General features: G+C 40.1%; 1 protein-coding gene across 2 annotated transcripts in view; it reads right to left on the reverse strand.

The window, feature by feature from the left end:
• The window catches only part of LOC132654707 (baculoviral IAP repeat-containing protein 1b-like), a 56,824-nt gene extending 47,499 nt beyond the window's left edge, over nucleotides 1–9,325 (reverse strand). For both annotated transcript variants that reach the window (XM_060385626.1, XM_060385625.1), the window contains exon 1: nucleotides 9,256–9,325. The gene's annotated coding sequence lies outside the window, so the exon portion shown is untranslated. The remainder of the gene's footprint in view (nucleotides 1–9,255) is intronic.
• Nucleotides 9,326–9,916: the final 591 nt, after the last annotated feature.

Genomic DNA, 9,916 nt, shown 5'->3' on the forward strand with positions numbered 1-9,916 from the left:
TACAATGGAAGAAATTGATGCATCTGTCAAAGAAAATCTTAAATCTAAAAAATTCCTGACACAGACCGTCCAAGAAATTCAAGACAACATAAAAAGACAAAACCTAAGAATAATAGGAATAAAGGAAAAAGAAGATTCCCTGCTCCAAGGCCCAGAAAATATTTTCAACAAAATCATTGAAGAGAATTTCCCCAACTTAAAGGAGAGGCCAATAAGAATACAAGAGGCCTACAGAATACCCAATAAATTAGACCAGAAAATCCTCCCGCCACATAACAATCAAAACAGTAAATATACAGAAAAAAGAAAAAATACTAAAAGCTGCAAGGAAAAAAGGCCAAGTAACATATAATGGCAAACCCATTAGAATCACACCTGACTTTTCAGCAGAGACTATGAAAACCAGAAGGGCCTGGAAGGATATCATGCAGACCCTAAGAGAACACAGATGTCAGCCCAGGCTAGTATACCCTGCAAAACTCTTGGTCCTCATAGACGGAGAAAACAAGATATTCAATGACAAAAAAAATTTCAACAATATCTACACACAAATCCAGTGTTACAGAAGACACTAGAGGGGAAAATACAACCTAAGAAAACTAGCTATTTTCTTTTTTTTTTTTAGCATAATATTTTTTTTTTACTAGTGAGGAGTCAAATTTACAATCTTTCATTTATTATTTACAGATGTCAAAATTGAGAGTTGCAAGTAGACTAAAACTAGAAAATGGAGGTGTAGCTCAGGGATAAAATGCGAATATAACAATTTGGAGACCCTTTCATTAAGAGAAAGGAAGAGACAAACTAGCTCCTTTCAAGAAAACACAGGAAATAATTAACCTCACTACAGTAAAACAAAAAGCAACCAAGCACACAACCTTATGACCACAGCCAACATCAATATCAAAGGATCTAACAACCACTGGTCATTAATCTCTCTCAATATCAATGAACTCAATTCTCCAATAAAAAGACACAGACTAACAGAATGGATGCATAAACAAAACCCAGCAATCTGTTGCATACAAGAAACACACCTAAGTCACAAAGATAGACATTACCTGAGGGTAAAGGGATGGAAGACAGCTTTCCAAGCAAATGGACCCAAGAAGCAAGCATGAGTAGCCATTCTAATATCTGATAAAATAGTCTTTCAACCAAAATTAATCAAAAGAGATGGGGAAGGACACTTCATACTCATCAAGGGAAAATTCCACCAAGAAGACATCACAATCCTGAACATCTATGCCCCAAATACAAGGGCACCCACACTTGTGAAAGAAACATTGATAAAACTTAAACCACACATAGATCCCCACACATTAATAGTGGGAGACTTCAACACCCCACTCTCAACAAAGGACAGGTCAACAAAACAGAAATTAAACAAAGAAACAATGTCTCTAACAGAGGTCATGAATCAAATGGACCTAACAGACATTTACAGAACCTTACACCTAAACACAAAAGAACTTCTTCTCAGCACCTCATGGAACCTTCTCCAAAATAGACCATATAGTTGGTCACAAAGTGAGCGTCAACAGATACAAGAAGATTGAAATAATCCCTTGTATCCTGTCTGGTCACCATGGAATAAAGCTGGACCTCAACAACAACAGAAATAGCAAAAAGCCTACACACACATGGAAACTGAACAACTTGCTACTAAAAGACAGCTGGGTCAGGGAATAAAGAAAGAAATTAAAGTCTTCCTAGAACTCAATGAAAATGAAGACACAACATACCCTAACTTGTGGGACACAATGAAAGCAGTGTTAAAAGGAAAGTTCACAGCACTAAGTGACTTCAAGAAGAAATTTGAGAGAGCTCAGTCAAGCAACTTAATGGCTCACTTAAAAACCCTAGAAAAAGAAGAAGCAGACACACCAAAAAGGAGTAGACGGCTGGAAATAATCAAACTCAGGGCTGAAATCAATCAATTGGAAACAAATAAAACAATTCAAAGAATCAATGAAACAAAAAGCTGGTTCTTTGAGAAAATGAACAAGATAGACAAATCCTTAGCCAAACTAACTAAAAGGCAGAGAGACTGTTATGCCAGGTTCACCCTCAGAGACCACCAAATCATCTTAAGGAGATGACTTGATGCAATTGCAAGAGAGCTTTATTACGAGAGCGATCAAACTTGGGACCCAAGCCTCACTGACGCAGCAGTAGAGAAGTGGGACCTTGAGTTCTGAGTGAACAGGATTTTTAAAGGGAAAGTCTGTGAGCAGGGGGTTTCCATGGCAGCAAGCAGGGGGGCACAAGACATGGCGATACAGAAGTTTAGCAGGGCAGGGTGACTTTTTCTGAGGCACACAATCACAATGGCTAAGGCATATAATCACAATGGCTATTTTTCTAAACCACATCTGAAACATTGGGGAGAATTTTCCCACCCGATTCTCAGTTGATTCCCATTGATTATTGCCAGGGAGTTTGTCTCTATTTTCTATGAAGCATTTATTCTGTTATATTTCCTGGAGGCTGTTGCTAGGAGACTTAACTTTGTTTTCTGCCAGGTGTACATTCTGTGATATTTCTTGTTACCTGAATTCAGTTCCCAGTCAAAATCTTTTTTTGAAAATGCAGTTATATTCTGGCTAACTTAAACTCTTCAAGACACCATCCAAATCAACAAAATCAGAAATGAAAAAGGGGCCATAACTACAGACACTGAGGAAATCCAAACAATCATTAGGACTTACTTCAAAAGTCTATATGCCACAAAATTTGAAAATCTAAAGAAAATGGACAATTTTCTTGATCAATTCGACTTATAAAAGCTCAATCAGGACCAGGTAAATCAATTAAATAGTCCTATATCCCCCAAGGAAATAGAAAAAAAAAAAGCTCAGGACCAGATGGTTTCAGCGCAGAATTCTACCAGACCTTCAAAGAAGAGCTAACTCCAATTCTTTTCAAACTATTTGACAAAATAGAAACAGAAGGAACATTACCAAACTCATTCTATGAAGCCACAGTCACCTTGGTACCTGAACCTCACAAAGACCCAACATAGAAAGAGAATTTCAGGCCAATCTCCCTTATGAACATTGATGCAAAAATACTCAACAAAATACTTGCAAACCGAATACAAGAACACATCAAAGATACCATCCACTATGACCAAGTAGGCTTCATCCCAGGTATGCAGGGGTGGTTCAATATACAGAAATCCATCAATGTGATCCACCATATTAACAAACTGAAAGAAAAAAAAAAAACCACATGATAATCTCCCTAGATGCTGAAAAAGCATTTGACAAAATCCAACATCCATTCATGTTTAAAGTCTTGGAGAGATCAGGGATACAAGGCACATATCTAAACATAGTAAAGGCAATATACAGCAAGCCTATAGCCAACACCAAATTGAATGGAGAGAAATGTAAAGCAATCCAACTGAAATCAGGAACAAGGCAAGGCTGCCCATTCTCTCCATATTTCGTCAACATAGTTCTTGAAGTCCTTGCTAGAGCAATAAGACAGTTGAAGGAGATCAAGGGAATACAAATCAGAAAGGAAGAAGTCAAATTATCACTATTTGCAGATGATATGATAGTATACATGAATGACCCCAAAAACTCTACCAGGGAACTCCTACAGCTGATAAACACCTTCAGCAAAGTGGCCAGATACAAAATTAACTCAAAAAAATCAGTAGCCTTCCTGTATCCAAAAGACAAAAGGCCTGAGAAAGAAATTAGGGAAACAACACCCTTCACAATAGCCACAAATGACATAAGGTACTTCGGAGTAACCCTAACCAAGGAAGTCAAAGACTTGCATGAAAAACATTTCAAGTCTCTGAAGAAAGAATTAGAAGAAAATGTCAGAAGATGGAAAAATCTCCCAAGGTCAGAGCTTAGCAGGATTAACATAGTAAAACTGGCCATTTTACCAAAAGCAATCTACAGATTCAATGCAATTCCTATAAAATTGCCAACACAATTCTTTACAGACCTGGAAAGAAAAATTCTCAACTTCATATGGAATAACAAGAAACCCAGAATTGCTAAAACAATCCCCTACAATAAAAGATCTTCTGGAGGTATCTCCATCCCTGATCTTAAGCTGTACTATAGAGCAACAGTAATAAAAACTGCATGGTACTGGCCTAGAAACAGAATGGTGTGTTTTAAGTGGTTATTAATATTTACTATTGGTTTATCTTCTGGTAATGCTGCTGTTAATCCTCAGCAGTTGTATAACCAAATCACCACACAGAGACTGGGTTTTTATTTAACCTAGAACACATTGCTGGGCAATATTTACTCCCTCCTAATCCTCCAATCCCTCAGTTTCCTAACATTTAGATTTCCCACATTATATTTGCTTTTTGTGAAATCTTAGGTCTGGTTCATGCTCCATGTCCTCCAAGATCTCTCTTCCAGCTCTGCTCTCCTAGCTCTCCTCTCGCCCCTTCTCCCCCTTCTCTTCCCACACCTTTCCTGCTCTCTAGCTCCTCCCCTCTTTCCTGTTCTCTGCCTCCTCCCATTCACAACATTGTATCTAGTTGCTTTATTTTGTCCTGTTTACACAAGAGTTGAGACAGGATGCTTAGAATGAGTATCACAATGCAATATCTGGTTTGAAACCAGAGAGTTGGGGGTGGGGTGGGGGAGAAATCAGTATTTGAATGAACAAGGGTAAGGTGTATACATTAAAAAAACATTATACCAACAATGTGTATCAATGGAACTGAACAGAAGACCCAGAAATAAACCCACACACTTATGGACACCTGATCTTTGACAAAGTTGCCAAAACCATACAATGGAAAAAAGATAGCATCTTCAACAAATGGTGCTGGTCCAACTGGATGTCTACATGTAGAAAAGGGCAAATAGATCCATCCTTATCACCCTACACAAAACTAAAGTCCAAGTGGATCAAAGACCTCAACATAAAACCAGACACATTAAATCTGTCAGAAGAAAAAGTGGGGAAAGCGTCTTGAGCTCATTGGCACAGGAGAAAACTTCCTTAACAGAACACCAACAGCACAGTCTCTAAGAGCAACAATCAATAAATGGGACCTCATCAAACTGAAAAGCTTCTGGAGAGCAAAGGACACTGTCATCAAAACAAAACAACTGCCTACAGATTGGGAAAGAATCTTCACCAATCCTTTATCTGACTGAGGGCTAATATCCAGTATATATAAAGAACTAAAGAAGCTGAAAAGCAGCAAACCAAGTAATCCAATTAAAAAAATGGGGAACAGAGCTAAACAGAGGACTCCCTGTAGAGGAATATCGGATGGCAGAGAAACACTTAAAGAAATGCTCAACTTCATTAGCCATTAGGGAAATGCAAATCAAAACAACCCTGAGATTTCACCTTACAACAATCAGAATGGCCAAGATGAAAAATTCAAGTGACAACACATGCTGGAGTAGTTGTGGAGAAAGGGAAACCCTCCTCCACTGCTGGTGGGAATGTAAACTTGTACAACCACTCTGGAAACAATCTGGCACTTCCTCAAACAACTAGGCATAGCACTTCCTCAAGATCCAACCATACCACTCCTAGGCATATATCCAAAAGAGGCTCAAGTATACAAAAAGGACATTTGCTCAACCATGTTTGTAGCAGCTTTATTTATAATAGCCAGAAGCTGGAAACAGTCCAGATGCCCCTCAACTGAAGAATGGATGCAGAAATTGTGGTACATTACTTGTACAATAATTGTGGAGTATTACTCAGCAATGAAAAATAAGGAAATCATGAAATTTTCAGGTAAATGGTGGGATCTGGAAAGGATCATCCTGAGTGAGCTGTCCCAGAAGCAGAAAGACACAAATGGTATATACTCCCTCATATAGACATATAACATAGGATAAACCTACTAAAATCTGTACATCTAAAGAAACTAATCAAGAGAGAGGACCCTGACTAAAATGCTCAATCCCCATCCTGAAAGGCAAGGAGGATGGACAGAAGAAGAAGAAGAAAACAGAAAACAAGTTAGGAGCCTCCCACAGAAGGCCTCTGAAAGGCTTTGCTCTGCAGACTATCAAAGCAGATGCTGAGACTTATGGCCAACTGTTGGGCAGAGTGCATGGAATCTTATGTAAGAAGTAGGAAATAGTAAGATCTGGAGAGGACAGGAACCCCACAAGGAGAGCAACATAACCAGAAAATTTGAACACAGGGGTCTTCTCAGAGACTCATACTCCAACCATGTACCAGGCATGGAGATAACTTAGAACCCCTGCACAGATGTAGCCCATAGCAGGTTAGTGTCCAAGTGGGTTCCATAGTAATGGGAAGAGGAACTGCCTCTGACATAATCTGATTGGCCTGCTCTTTGATCACGTCCTTACCAGTCCACAGAAGGGGGAAGCATCCTTACCAGTCCACAGAAGATGACAATGCAGCCACTCCTGATGAGATCTGATAGACTAAGATCAGAAGGAAGGAGAGGAGGACCTCCCTTATCAGTGGACTTGGGGAGGGGCATGTGTGAAGAAGGGAGAAGGAAGGTGGGATTGGGAGGGGAGGAGGAAGGGGCTTATGGAGAGATACAAAGTGAATAATGTGTAATTAATAAAATAAAATTAAATTAAAATAACAAATAACAATTCAATTCTTAAAGATAACACACTTTCATCATATTAGCCAATAGGCAACACTGTGGAGAATTTTCTTTCTTTTTAAAGCTTTAGTTAATAAAATGTTACATCATTCCCCCAGCTCCCTTTTCTCCTTCTAGTTCCTCCTTAATCTCTCCACCTTTAATCCTTCCCAAACTAATGACTGTTTTTTCTTTGACTGTTGTCATTTCACACACACACAAATACTTAAATACAACATATCTTGTCTATTTATTGATTCTTCAAAAAATGAAGAATCAGGAAAACAAATAACCCAATCAAGAAATGAGCTATAAATCAATAAAGAAGAAGTAAAAATAGTCACAAAATATCTTTAAAAGTGTTCAGCACCCTTAACAGTTAGGAAAATGTAATTCAAAATTGCTTTGGGATTTCATCTTACCCTTGCCAGAACGGGAAAGATCAAAAACATCAAATGCTGGAGAAAATGTTGGGGAAAGGGAGCCATCAGTCAGGACTTCAAACTGGTGCAGCCATTCTGGGAACCGCATGGAGAATCCTCAAAAGGCTAAAAATCAACCTACAATTTGACCCAGTTATGCCCCTCCTTAGCATATGTGCCCAAAGGACTCAGCAAGCCACTCCACAGACTTGTTCAGCCCCGTTCATGGTTTCTCTAGTTATGATAGCTAGGGAACAGAAACAGCCTAAATCTTCGTCGGCTGATGGGTGAATAAGGAAAGTGTGGTACACATAGGCAGTGGAACTCTATTCAGCTCTAAAGACGCAAAACAATGAAACCATGAACTCTGCAGATAAACAGTGAAAGCAGAAAATATACTGAGTGAGCAGAGTCAAACCCAGAAGGATAAATGCTGCAAGTTCTCTCTTATTTGTGGTCCCCAGTTCTGAACCTTAGATGTGAATCTATAACCTGGAGTAAGTGCAAAACCCAGGTAGGTAGGAAGAGGCCATGGGCAGGGGAGAGGGAACTCTAGAGAGGGGGATAGGACACAGATGCTATGAAGAGGGGAAAGGGGAAAATGGAGGGGGGAGAGAGAGAAGAAAATGCAGAGGGAAAGGGAGGGATGGTGGATAAGTAACTCTAGGGATGTTTGAAAAAGCCATAAGGAAACATTATTTTATGTTTTTAAAACTGCATATATATGTATGTATGTGTATATAATTTAAATTAAGTTATAAAACATGAGGTGATGCTGTTCCAAAGAGTTATAGACTATCTAATAAACATCCCAGTGCCAGACATGGATAACCTCCCTTTGAGTCTCCCACAAGAATCCCATAAGCAGGTTATTGCCTTTGCCCTTGGCTTCCTTCTAGAACTTGTAAAAGACCCTACTGCTAAAGATGCCACACACTTTGGACATAGTCCTTGGAGGGATCAGGCTCAAAGAGATCTGGAAGCCTCTTCCTTGATGATTCGCTCTCACGGTATCTGAAGGTGTTTTGCAGGCTGCCACGGGAGAAAAGCAATCAGCACTCCTACCCCTCAGAAAAGCCGGGAGCCTCTACAGTGAGGGGCTCATTTACCTCTGTGGCAGGGAAGCTGCCCCTGGGAAATATCAACTATATGGCCACCTAAATAAGACCTGCAGAACGACGCAAGCTCGACATGCCAGTGTGGATGGGGGAATGTCACAAGGCCTCCCCGCTGTAAGAAGTCTGGGCAGTGAACAGCTGCTGAGAGAGGGACAAGCCCCTGATAGAATATCCAGTCCCAACTGGTCAGCCCCAAACACATATACATATGAGGAACACTAAATGAACTCAGTAAGGATGTGTGTGTGTATGTGTGTGTGTCATCATTAAAGGAGTCAGGAATTTGATGGGATCATAGAGGGGTGGGTAGAAATAATGTAAATACAGTTCTCAGACATGAAACTATCAAAAAGTTTTTAAATAGGGCAAAATGAGGAACACCTTTGTGCAAGCATATGACCAATCTACACATTTCAGTGCTCTCAAAGGAATATCAAATCTATTTTTGGGTAGAGGTAGCGCTGTCACACAATTCTTTATCTACTCATTCAATTCAGAATTTGCCTACCTAGCTACACTTTTGCAAAAGCTGCTGCAATCTGAAGGTTTTCACTTGTTTGGGGGACAGGGTTTTGCTCTACAGCCCATGCTAGCCTCAAGGCTGACATCATCCTGCCTCAGCCTATTGAGTGGTTGGACTAGAAGTATGTGCCACCATACCTGGCCAAGTTGAACCTTTTAAAGCAAACTCTTTCATCGGGCAATTTTTATGACGAGTTTGCCCAGTGTAGCAGGTAACCATTTTTGACTATCCCTAATAAGATAAAAAGAACTCCTCGTCACTAGCATGCGAAGTGCCCAGCAATGGTCCTTCTGGACTTCTATCAATCCTCAGGCTACTCAACGTCATGTCTAGTTAATTTTGAACTCGTCCCTTGATACACCACACCTTACAGTCTCGTTAGCAATTATGAGACAAAGGTCGTGTTCTTATCTATAGACACAATTACCCTACTCTAGCTTCCTGTTCCTTCCCTTTACAGAAGGAACTGGCCAGGATTTGCCAGCCTAAGGCTCTGCTTGGTGAATTTCCATTTTCACTAGTGCAGCCTGTCATTACTTTTCTGTTGCTGGGATAAAAGCCCTTGACAAAAGCAGCTCACAGAGAATAAGGCTTATTCTGGCTTACAGTTTGAAGATCGCTATTTCATCGTGGCACAGAAGACCGGCCAGTTGGTCACAGTGCATCAGCAGCGAGGAGGCAGAGAAAATGAACAGGAAGTGGCACCAGCTTCTAAAGTCTCAAAGTCATGTCCCCCGTGATCCACTTCCTCCACCAGGCTCCACCTCTTAAAGGTTCCACAATATATCACCAGCTGGAAACCAAATGTTCAAACACATGAGCTGCGTATGAGGACATTTCCTATTCTGACCACATTATAAATCCAGAGACAGTGTCCTCTAGTAACCTCTGTATGTGAATCTCTCTCCCACTCTCCTCCTTGTCATAGTCTTTGCTTTTAATTTTCTAAAATTATTCTACCTACCATGTGTCTGTGCACATGGACCGTTTTTTGGTCTATCCTAGGAAGTTACCAGGATCCAATGGGAACTTCACCTTAATGACCTTCTATAGATCCCACCTCGAAACACAATAAAGTTCTCACTCCTAGACTCTTACAATGAGGATTCCAGTTCAAAACATGACCCTTTACAGAACTATCAAACCATCATGGCACAGCTAATCTTGGTTGTCAGCTTGACTACATCTGGAATAAAATAAAATGCAAGCTCTGGACATTCCCATGAGGGGTTTTCTTGATCAGGTTACTTGAAGGAGGAAGACTCAT

This window comes from Meriones unguiculatus, chromosome 6 (genome assembly GCF_030254825.1).
Source record: "Meriones unguiculatus strain TT.TT164.6M chromosome 6, Bangor_MerUng_6.1, whole genome shotgun sequence".
Classification (NCBI taxonomy): domain Eukaryota; kingdom Metazoa; phylum Chordata; class Mammalia; order Rodentia; family Muridae; genus Meriones; species Meriones unguiculatus.